This window comes from Aotus nancymaae, unplaced genomic scaffold (assembly GCF_030222135.1).
Source record: "Aotus nancymaae isolate 86718 unplaced genomic scaffold, 86718_ANA_hifiasm-v0.15.2.pri h1tg000014l, whole genome shotgun sequence".
Taxonomy (NCBI): Eukaryota; Metazoa; Chordata; class Mammalia; order Primates; family Aotidae; genus Aotus; species Aotus nancymaae.
The window spans coordinates 18,935,957-18,947,532 of record NW_026988425.1 but is presented as its reverse complement, the minus strand read 5'-3'; the positions used below and the strand labels follow the sequence as shown (position 1 = coordinate 18,947,532).

Here is an 11,576-nt window from a genome sequence, read left to right as displayed (position 1 = left end):
ACTTTCTCCAGCTAAAAAATAACTCCATATATGTTAAAAAACACTAATCTTTGCCATTAATATGTGAAATATAAAGATTAAAAAACATGTTTCATATAATTAATAACATATTTTTCTAGTAATGAATAGTTTATGCTAGTAATAAATTTGTTAAAATAGTATATATATTATGAAGCAATCATTTTCACGTAATCTACTTATGACTACTACATATATTCAGTCCAATTCCAGAACCAGAAAATTAACATTTACATTTTGAAATGTCTCCACTTAGACCTTATTTTTGCCTTTTTGTCTTATATGATTGTCTTGTCCAAAAATTTAAGAAATTTAAAATCATATCAAGAAGAACTTTAAACAAGGAAAAAAATCCTGAAATGACATTTCAACCAGTAAGAAACGCAATTCCAGATGATTTACTATTCTTTTAGAAAATAGACAAATAGGAACTAAGAAAGGATGAAAGCCAGAAAGAAAAATAAACAAAAAGAAGATGTTTTATTTAAAACTGGGACATGGTTGATGATTTTAATATAAACGTGATTTAGTATGCTTGAATTTAAAGAACAAAAAACCTAGTATTTTCTGTTTTTTTAAAAAATATATTAATTGTATGAATATCTGTTCTCCTTAAGAGATACTTCTTCCATAAAAGATACCTCATAATTTAAGAAGAATATTTTTAAAAACATTGAGAAGTTGGAATTTTGTTATTGTTATTGCTGTTGTTTTGAAACAGAGTTTTACTGTGTCACCCAGACTGGAGTGCAGTTGTGTGATCACAGGTACTGCAATCTCTCCTTCCTGAACTTAGATGATTTTCTCAACTCAGCCTCCTGAGTAGCTGGGAATACAGGTGTGTGCCACCACTCCTGGCTTTTTTTTTTTTTTTCTTTTTTTTATAGAGAGGGGATTTTGCCATGTTTCCCAGGCTGGTATAGAAATCTTCAGCTCAAGCAATCTGCCCTCCTTGACCTCCCAAAGTGCTAGGAGTACAAGCATGAGCCACCACACCTGGCCTGGAAATTTTAATATGTCAACTAGAGCTAGCATAACCTGTGCTAAAGCATAAATTAACGTACAATAAATGTTAAAGAGTTTATCTGAATAAACATTGATTCATGAATTGAGCAGCTCCAGCTCCTAACCAGAAGTGTTTGGGAGCTCTAAGTAGACACTTTTAAGTGACAGACATGGAAGGAAAGCCAAGAAAAGATTTCACTGGTTACAGTTATCCAATTGTCTTCATTTGGTCTATGCTGTTGAATAGGTTCTTGTTATGTAAGTTATTTGGCAGCTTCTGATTGATTTTGTCTAAATTTTGTTTTTCTTTAATACAAGCACTTATAATAGCCAGGTTGAAGTTTTGCTGTGCTAGCAAGTTAAACAATGCTAAGATTATTTTCAAGGCCTAACTGGCATTCTCCACTCAGAAATTCTCCAGAGCTTGTCTGCATTTTAATTTGCTTAACACCTACACAATCTTCTACTTTATTTTATTTCTCCAAGTTTATTGACATTACTGATATATTTAAGATTTGTATTTTTGCTTAATTTTTATTACCATGGTTGCTTAGTTTTATTTCTGTTTATTTAGTTTAGACTCTATTGATTACTTTGTTGTTTCCATTTCATGTTTTAGTTGTCAAAAATGTGTTTGTCTCGTTATCTCTTCTTATTTCTAGAAAGGCCTTTTGGTTATTTATTTCTTCTCTTATTTTTTATTTTGATATCAAGAGTAATGGTATATTTTAATAATTGAATAACATTTAATACCTAAATATATAGGTCTTAAGTAACATTTTGCCTTTTACTTTCTTCAGACCCTCATAGCTATTACACTATTATCTTCCATCATTGAACACTTCTGTGGATAAATCTGAGGCTACTGTGACACTACCTCCTTGTACATAACTTTCTCTTCTTCCGAGTATGACAGATAATACTTAATTCTTCTATTTCAATTACATCACCAGGTTATTTATTGGGCCAAATTATTTTGCAAATTGTAATCTCTGGAACATTGTGTACTCTGTCATTCTGCAAATATATTTAACAATTTCTGGGAAACTTTATCCATTTCTGATGATTTTTGTTAATTCTATTGATTTTTTTTTTTACATCACAGATGAGTTATTCTCATGTTGAAACATCTCTGTTCTCTTTATCTATTGTGATTAATTTAATTACTTTGATCTGGGCCTTTTTATTCTGAATTCACTTAATTTTAAAAGGCATTTTCTCCACTGTGTCAGTGATTCCATTTTCAGCCACATCTGCTCTATTTTGTTCTGTTTAGAATGCATTTATTATTTCTGTATCGTGGTAATTTTGTTCCTCAATTTGTTTCCACAGCTCTTCAGCCACCATTTTCATCTTACTGGTTGTATTGCCATCTGGTTTTTACACTCTTGTTTGATAAATTAATGCTTCTATTAAGTACTTATAGAATAAGCCACTTGTGGAGCATTTACTGCTATTCATTTGATAATGATTTAGTCTTGTCTAAGATTGTCACTTATCTTTTGCAAATTATATTCTTTAATTTGCTTATCTTTAAATGTTGTTTATATAGTTGCTAAATCTCTTCTTTGTACCTTGCTAACATAATTTTTTATAGAAATTTACAGAATCTTCTTTTTCTCTCTATCCCTTTACCTAAATTTAGCTTGTTTTCTCACCTGAAAATATGGTTTTGTTGACGTTGGTTGTGTAGACTGAGTGTGAGGTAAAAGAGAAGGCCTCAGCTTTGTGTATGCCTCCCTCCCTCCCTCCCTTCCTTTCTCTCTGTCCCTCTCTTTCTCTCTAGACAGAGTCTCATCTCGCACTGTCACCTGGGCTGGAGTGCAGTGGTGCGATCTCGGTTTACAGCTCACTACAACCTCCACCTCCCAGGTACAAGTGATGCTCCTTGCCTCAGCCTCCCAAGGAGCTGGGATTACAGGCGCCTGCCACCACACCCAGCTAATTTTTTTGTATTTTCAGTAGACACTGGGTTTTACTATGTTGGCCAGACTGGTCTTGAAATTCTGACCTCATGATCCACCCACCTCAGCCTCCCAAAGTGCTAGGATTACAGGCATGAGCCACCGTGCCTGACCTGCTTATGTTTTTCTAATAGGACTGGGTCCTACAATATTGATCCGGGGAAATCCCCAAATTGATGCTCAGCTAGGGAGGTTCTTGGCTTCACACAAGAAAGAATCTCAAGAGCTATCCAACAAAATAAAGCAAAAGTGAGTTTATTACAGCAACAGAACACAGAAAAATGGCTGCTTCATAGACAGAGTGGTAGCAACATTCCTTGTGGATTGCTGGCTAGCTATATTTATGTCTATTCTGATTAGATGCTAAATAAGGGGATGGTTTTCTGGAAAAATGGTTAGGAGTTCCGAGAACTGAGGGTTTCTCCTTTATAACCCATATAAGATAACTTATAGAAGTTGCCATTACATTTGTAAATTGTCATGCCACTAGTGGGAGTTTCTTGTAATGTGCTAATGTATTATAAGTACTGTATAATGAGCAATGAGGGAAACTAGAAGCCACTCTCATCCCCATCCTGGTTTTAGCTGTTTTGGGCCTGTTTCTTTGCTGCATCTGTTTACATCCAATTCTATTTGATCAGCAGGGTCTTGTAACCAGTGCTGAGAAAATAAGTTCTCCTGCTAATTTCCTGCTTCAGGATTACATAATATTATGTCATGTGTTGTTAATGTCCATTATGATAGTATTTTAAACAACAACGTTATAGAAATTACATGGAGATCTTAATAAAATGCCAATGGATGCCCTTGAATCCACTTTTATTGCAGGCTGCGAGGTGATGCCAGTGTTACTAGTCTAATAATCATATTTTGAGTAACAACAATCAAAACAATTCACTGTACTAAACAAAGACACAAATGAATCACATTAGTGACACTTCCTAATCATTTGATGTATTTTCATTATTCATTGATGATTCCTGGAGTTTATGCTTTGACAAGGAAGGTTTAGCTTCACGTTATCCTCTCAGTGAAAACATATCTCCCCCTGGCCTTGTCCATTCCTGCTATCTAGAGATGGAAAAGATGAAGATATCCTCTGAGGTAGTCTCTAGATAATTTGGTGTCACTTGTGCGGATTCTAAAAGATAAGATAACACTGCATTATCTCCTTTTGAGTTACAGAAGCACAAGATTAGTCTCTCATTAATTCTGTTTCTGACAGTGATCTTGACTTTTTTTATATTTTGAGATGTAGTCTTGTTTTTGTTGCCCAGGCTGGAGGGCAGTGGTGTAATCTCAGCTCGCTGCAACCTCCGCCTCCCAGGTTTGAGTGAGTCTCCTGCCTCAGTCTCCCAACTAGCTCGGATTACAGGCACCTGCCACCATGCCCAGCTGATTTTTGTATTTTTAGTAGAGATGGGGTTTCACCATGTTGGCCAGGCTGGTCTCAAACTCCTGACCTCTTGATCTGCCTGCCTCATTCTCCCAAAGTACTGGGATTACAGGCATGAGCCACCACCCAATCTTAATCTGAACTTTTTAAAATTTAAAATATGTGATTGCAACATTCTCCTTGTTTGCTATGTGTTAATGCTAAATCTACTTTATTTATTTTGCAGATTAGTTAGTTGATTAATCTCATAAGTACTTATTCAATGAATAAGCCCCGTTCTAAATTTTCATTTTAAAACAAAAATAATTTTTCATGTATTTTGAATGCATGCATTTGTTCCTATACACATATATAGTTGTGCGATAATGATATTATCCATATTGTTTTTATTCTTTTCAGATAGGTTTTCATGACCTTTCCAGAAGAGTACATATAAATATAACTTTGTTCTTTTTTAATGGCTATTTTTTCAACTTTTGAGGCTTGAAGTTCATTTAATGATAGTCATTTTAGTGGTTTAAAATTTAAATCAGTGCAAAATAAAGCATTTTACATTATAGTTTTTTGAACACTCAATTATGTTTAAAGAATATATTTCGATAAATGAAAATCTTAGTCAAATGTAAACACATGATACAATATCATAACCACTACTCAAGGAGATGGGATGAGATCTGCAAAGGTTTCTCTAAGTTTGAGCATATCTTGCTTCACACAAGTGAACATTTAATAATGGCGTTGGGGTCAGGGCAAGATGCTATGGTTTGCCTCTGTGTTCCCACCTAAATCTCCTCTTGAAATTTACTCCCATAATTCTCACATGTTTGAGAAGGGACCTGGTGGGAGATAATTGAATCATGCGAGCAGTTTCCCCCATACTGTTCTCATGGTGGTGAGTAAGTCTCATGAGATCTGATGGTTTCATAAAGGGTTTCTTCTTTCACTTCTTCCTCATTGTCTCTCTTGCAACCACCAGGTAAAAAGTGCCTTTCACCTTCTGCCATGATTGTGAGGCCTCCCTAGCCCCATGGTACTGTAAGTCTATTAAACCTCGTTCTTTTGTAAATTGTCCAGTCTGGGGTATGTCTTTATCAGAAGCATGAAAACATAATAATACAGCAAATTGGTACCAGTAGAGTGGGACACTGCTGAAAAGATACCTGAAAATGTGGAAGCAACTTTGAAACTGGGTAACAGACAGAGGGTGGAATGGTTCGGAGGGCTCAGAAGACAGAAAAATGTGAGAAAGTTTGGAACTTCCTAGAAACTTGCTGAATGGCTTTGACCAAAATGCTGATAATAATATGGATAACAAAATCCAGACTGAGGTGGCTTCAAATGGAGTTGAGGAACTTTTTGGGTACAGGAGTAAAGGTGACCCTTGCTATATTTGACTGAGAGCATTTTGCTCCTTCCCTAGAGATCTGTGGAACTTTGAACTTGAGGGAGATGATTTAGGGTATCTGGCAGAAGAAATTTCTAACAGCAAAACAATCAAGAGTGACTTGGGTGCTGTTAAAGGTATTCAGTTTCATAAGAGAAACAAAGCATAAAAAGTTTGGGAAATTTGCAGCCTAACAGTGCAATATCAAAGAAAATTCCATTTTCTGAAAAGAAATTTAGGCAGGCTGCAGAAATTTGCATAGGTAATGAGGAGCCAAATGTTAATTACCAAGACAATGGGGAAACTATCTCCAGGGCATGCCAGAGACCTTTGCAGCAGCCCCTCCCATCATAGGCCTGGAGGATTATAAGGAAAAAAATGGTGTTGTGGGCCTGGCCCAAGGTCCCTCTGCTGAGTGCAATCTAGGGACTTGTCCTGCATCCCACCCACTACGACTGTGACTAAAAGAGGTTAAGGCACAGCTCAAGCTGTTGCATCAGTGGGTGGAAGTCCTAAGCCTTAGCAGCTTAGATATGGTCTTGAGTCTGCAGCTACACAGAAGACAAGAATTGAGGTTTGGGAGCCTCCACCTAGATTTCAGAAGATGCATGGAAAAGACTGTATGTCCAGGCAGAAGTTTGCTGCAGGGACAGGGCCCTCATGGAGAATCTCTACCTGGGCAGTGAAGAAAAGAAATGTGAGGTCAGAGCACCCACACAGAGTCCTTACTGGGGCACCATCTAATGGAGCCGTGAAAAGAGGGCCACTGTCCTCCAGACCCTAGTGCAACAGCTTGCACTACGCACCTGGAAAAGCCACAGACACTCAACATCAGCCAAAAAAAAAAAAATAGCCAGGGACAGGGGCTATACCCTGCAAAGCCATAAAAGGGGAGCTCCCCAAGACTGTGGGAACCCACCTCTTGCATCAGCATGACCTGGATGTGACAGAGAGAGTAAAAGGAAATCATTTTGGAGCTTTAAGACTTAACTACCATGCTGGATTTCAGACTTGCATGGGGCCTGTAGTTATTTGTTTTGGTCAATTTCTCCATTTGGAGTGGCTGTATTTACCCAATGCCTCTAACTTCCTTTTGATCTTACAGGCTTATAGGTGGAAGAGACTTGCCTTGTCTCAGATGAGACATTGGACTGTGGACTTTTGAGTTAATGCTGAAATAACTTCAGACTTCTGGGGACATTTGGGAAGGCATATTGGTTTTGAAATGTGAGAACATGAGATGTGGGAGGGGTCCGATACAGAATGATATAGTTCAGCTCTGTGTCTTCACCCAAATCTCATCTTGAATTGTACTCCCATAATTCTCATGTGTTGGATGAGGGACCCAGTGGAAGATAATTGAATTGTCAGGTGGTTTCCCCCATACTGTTCTTAAGATAGTGAATAAAACTCATGAGATCTGATGGTTTTCTAAGAAGTTTCTGCTTTTGCTGTTTCTCATTATCTCTCTTGCCACCACCATGTAAGAAGTGCCTTCTGCTATGATTGTGAGGCCTCCGTAGCCATGTGGAACTGTAAGACCATTCTCAGTTGTGTCTTTATCAGCAGCATGAAAATGGATTAATACACAAGACAATAAAGAAGTTCCTATTCCTTTTAGATTTTTTTTTCAAAAATGAATGGTATTTATAAGTATGTTCTTTATACTAGATTTGAAAATAGCAACAAGATGAATCACACATAAGCTGCAACAAATTCTAAGAGCAGTCTACATAAGAGGAAATTTTTAATTTAAGACTATCTTATTTATTTATTCTATATTCTCCACTCCTTGGAAAGTAGAAGGTAAAATAAGAAAAGCTCTATATTATAATGAGAATATGGGAAAAAGGGAAACAGGCATCTCAAAGGACATATTCCACAGCAGATTGCAACACTCATATTAGATTCTGTGTCTAATTTAAAGAACTGGAATGAAATCATTCCTCCATGCATAAGTGTGCATTCCACACTAATAATAAATTCAGAAAAAAATGTTTTTCTGACAAAACATCAATTTCTATTACCATTGTTTCATTTCCCAGTAGAAGAAATATTTAGTAATATGACTTTGAAGTTAATTGGTTTTCACAAAGAAAACTAGAAGCCTCAGTAAATATTCCCATTAAAATAGTGGATTTAAGACCCCTGAAAATTACCTTATAGTTAGTAATTTTGATAGTCATGTACTCATTGTCTTTCAGCATCAGATCTGTTCCTTATACTCTACTCTGAGATGCTGGGACTAAAACTTTGCAAACTGTATTCCTGATTTCCATGATAACGTCAACAGGAGGCATTGAAGAGGAGGATGAATGAAGTAAGAAGGCACTCTCCCGTTTAAGTTTTCTCCTCCCTCCCTCCCGCCCTCCTCGCTCTTTCTTTTTTTTCTTTTCTTTTCTTTCTTCTGTTCACATCAGCATCACTCCAAAGGGAGAGTGGTCTCCAGTCTCCAGCTTCTTTGCCAGTCCTGATTTCAGCCTCGTAACCCTTCTTACAGGGACCAACAATCAAGAGGCACCTCCTCTTTGGAGATTTGAGTGCCAACCCTACAGGGTCTCACAGAGAACTCTCAGCCCTTGCTCTTCCCACCTCTTCCCGCATCTTCGTTTTCATCAGTTATAATCTTTGGGTTAGCTTGGTTCTCCGTTTTTGCTGTTTTAGTTCAACAATTCTTATAAAACCATTGTGCTCTATAAAATCCACTCTGTGTGAAGACCTAGTGTGATTTCTCTTCTCCTGAATTAACCATGCCTGATATAGTACTTTAAAAGTTGAAATGATTCAGCAGCATATTCACAAAAATACATACAGACCTAAATAAAGCTCAGGTTACCTGATTATCTGGATTTCCTTACTAATCCTTGAGTCTCAGTTTACCTCAAGTAGTTGATCCTCAGCCATCAGCCTGGGTCAAAGGGGAGATTATACAGCATATTTATTCCATGTGGGAATCAAGATGAACCTCCTACACTAAAATGAATGGTTATCAATAATTTATTAAGTTCATAATCACTACATGAACTGAATACACGCCTTTTTTTTCATTCATGGATAAACCTTAAACATTGCAAAGAATAATGCAGTATCAAGGTAACACTCAGAATTGACAATTTTCAACACAGAAAACTGATCGTTTTTATTTGTTTGGAAGCAATTCTCTTGTGTTTTTATCACCTCAGATACTCTTTTCGAGAATGCTTGTGTAACAAAGAACCTTGGAAGTTAGAGATAGTGTATCACTCCTTAGGAGACAGATTTCATGTCTGATCAGTGTAATAAACAGAGAATGTTTTTCTCCTCAGAGACATTCTAGGAGAGTAAAGTCTTCCCTCTCCTTTGCAAAGGGATAGGCTTACATTCCAAGGCAGTTTCTCTGGAGATAAGGATGGGCAGATTTTCCAGCAGATCCCTTATACAATTGAGGGTTTTTAAAGTGCAGTGTTTTTCAGTTGTAACATAAACCCCTTTGTGTGCAGGATACTAGTCAGTGTAAGCTGCTATAACAAAGTATCATAGACTGTGTGGCTTATAAACAACAGAAACTTATTTCTCACAGTTCTAGAGGCTGGAAGTTCAAGATCAGGGTGCTAGCAAGGTTGGTTCTGGTGAGGACTCCTTTCCTGGTTGCAGATTGCCACTTCTCTTTGTAACCTCACTTCTCTTTGTAACCTGTGGCAGAAAGAGGAAGAAAGAGTCCTTTGGGGTTCTTTTTATAAGTGCACTAATTCCATTCACAAAGGCTCCATCCTCATGACCTAATTACCTTCCAAAGATACCTTCAAATGTCATCACATCAAAAATTAAGATTTCAACATATAAAATAATCTGTAACACCAAATATTTACCTGCGTCATCCCAATGGTATTTGGAAGATAAAGAGAACTATGAGCCCACATTGCCTGCCATGTGGTGAGGAATAAACTGTCTAGACCCATTTGAGTGCATCTGATTGTCTTCTTATCGAATCTGTGCAAGTGAGCCTAGACAGCTACATAAATCCAACACATTTCCAGTTAACAATAGTGCTTAAAGCCGTATATACATATATATATATATATATATGCACACACACAATACTAAGTACACATTTCATGGATTAATACTACTTTAAGTGCATATGTGTACACACACACACACACACACACACACACACGTATATTGCTTAACCTTCGTGGGTAATTATTATTTTTTCTCTTCTTTTCTTTCATGTCAGATGGGTAATGTGCTGCCATCAAAACTTGAGGAAGATGCATCTCACATGTGCACATAAATGCCTAGTCATCACGCTTGAGAATAATTTTTACATTGTGAGTGCTTAAATAAAATTCTAGTTTTAAAAAAGGGCAGCATTCTGATTACTTTTACTAAATAGAATTCCAAAAGCAGGAGTTTTCTTCACTTGAGAAAGAGTGGAACATAGTGAGATATTATGTGATTATTAACTTCATCTCGATCATGTTTATATGTGTCAGGAAGCACATTGAGGATACAGAGGATCTTCCAGAATGTCTGGTGTGAACTTTGTTATACAGATTTGTGTCTTCTGATTTGTATACTCTGTTAATTCTTTCCTTTTTGACAGGGAGTGGGAAAGGTTCCCAAATGTTTACACCTTATCATTCATTAAGGTATGGTTCTGATATTACTATTTCATTTTCTTTTAGTGCTGGTTTATTCTTATTACTCTAGAATTTTCCTTGGTTTATCAAGCTCTGTTTTTTTCTATCAATTTGGACAACTTATTTGCATTTGTTAAAAATAATTTACAAAGTTCTAGCATACCTACATTTTTCAATGTGTTTTTAACTTATATTTTATCTATTATATTATTCTTTCAATGTTATTTCTATTTCTAATTTGTCAACTTTTTTATAACTTATTTTTCCTGATTTATATTTAGAGTATCAACCCTTAATACATACATTTTATTTATTAGCCTATTTTTAGTTCTTGGACCATCTGTACAAATTCAGGTTGTATATTTTGTTTAGTTCATTTTTTATGTCTGAACCCTGGAGACTTTTTTCTTTCTTTGAGAATGGGCTCTGTTATTTGCTTTCTTAAATAAATAATCTATTTTATCTGTAAATTGAAGAAAGAAATAGTCATGTAATCTGCTGGCTTCTTTAAACTAGCATTAAATCTCCTAGTCTGAGATCATTTATATAACACTCTGAATATCATTCACATATGACTGTACCACATACCTTTGATCATTTTTTCTTTCCTTCTTTTTTAGGTGAAGTTTCACCCTTGTTGCCCAGGCTGGAGTGCAGTGGGCAACAAGATTGAATGATCTCGGTTTACTGCAACCTCCCGCGTTCAAGTGAGTCTCCTGCCTCAGTTTCTTGAGTAGCTGGGATTACAGGCATGCACCACTATGTCCGGTTAATTTTATACTTTTAGTAGAGACAGGGTTTCTCCATGTTGGTTAGGCTGGTCTCAAACTCCTGACCTCAGGTAATCTGCCCACCTCTGCCTCCCAAAGTGCTGGGATTACAGGCGTGAGCCACCATGCCCAGCCTACCATTGATCCTTTATATCTGTTATGTCTTATATCAGAAATGCCTAGTAAACCATGTGATATCATGTGGCTCAAATGGACACTTGCCACCGGAGAAAATGCAAACACTCAGTTTCAAAATTAGATGATATTTTCTAGTTCTTACATGCCTGCTGGTTTTCCTTTGCAACCAACTCATTTTGATCAACTTCTCGACATGTTCAACTTCTTTTACTGGATATTTATATGTCTTATGGATTGATGTATTTTTACAGCTTGCTTATTTACTTATTTAAGATTCTA

The 11,576-nt window shown here is 36.6% G+C and overlaps 1 pseudogene; it reads right to left on the bottom strand.

Moving 5' to 3' along the window:
- Positions 1 to 9,977: 9,977 nt before the first annotated feature.
- Positions 9,978 to 10,068, bottom strand: LOC135275053 (small nucleolar RNA U13; annotated as a pseudogene).
- Between the last annotated feature and the right edge of the window lie 1,508 nt (positions 10,069 to 11,576).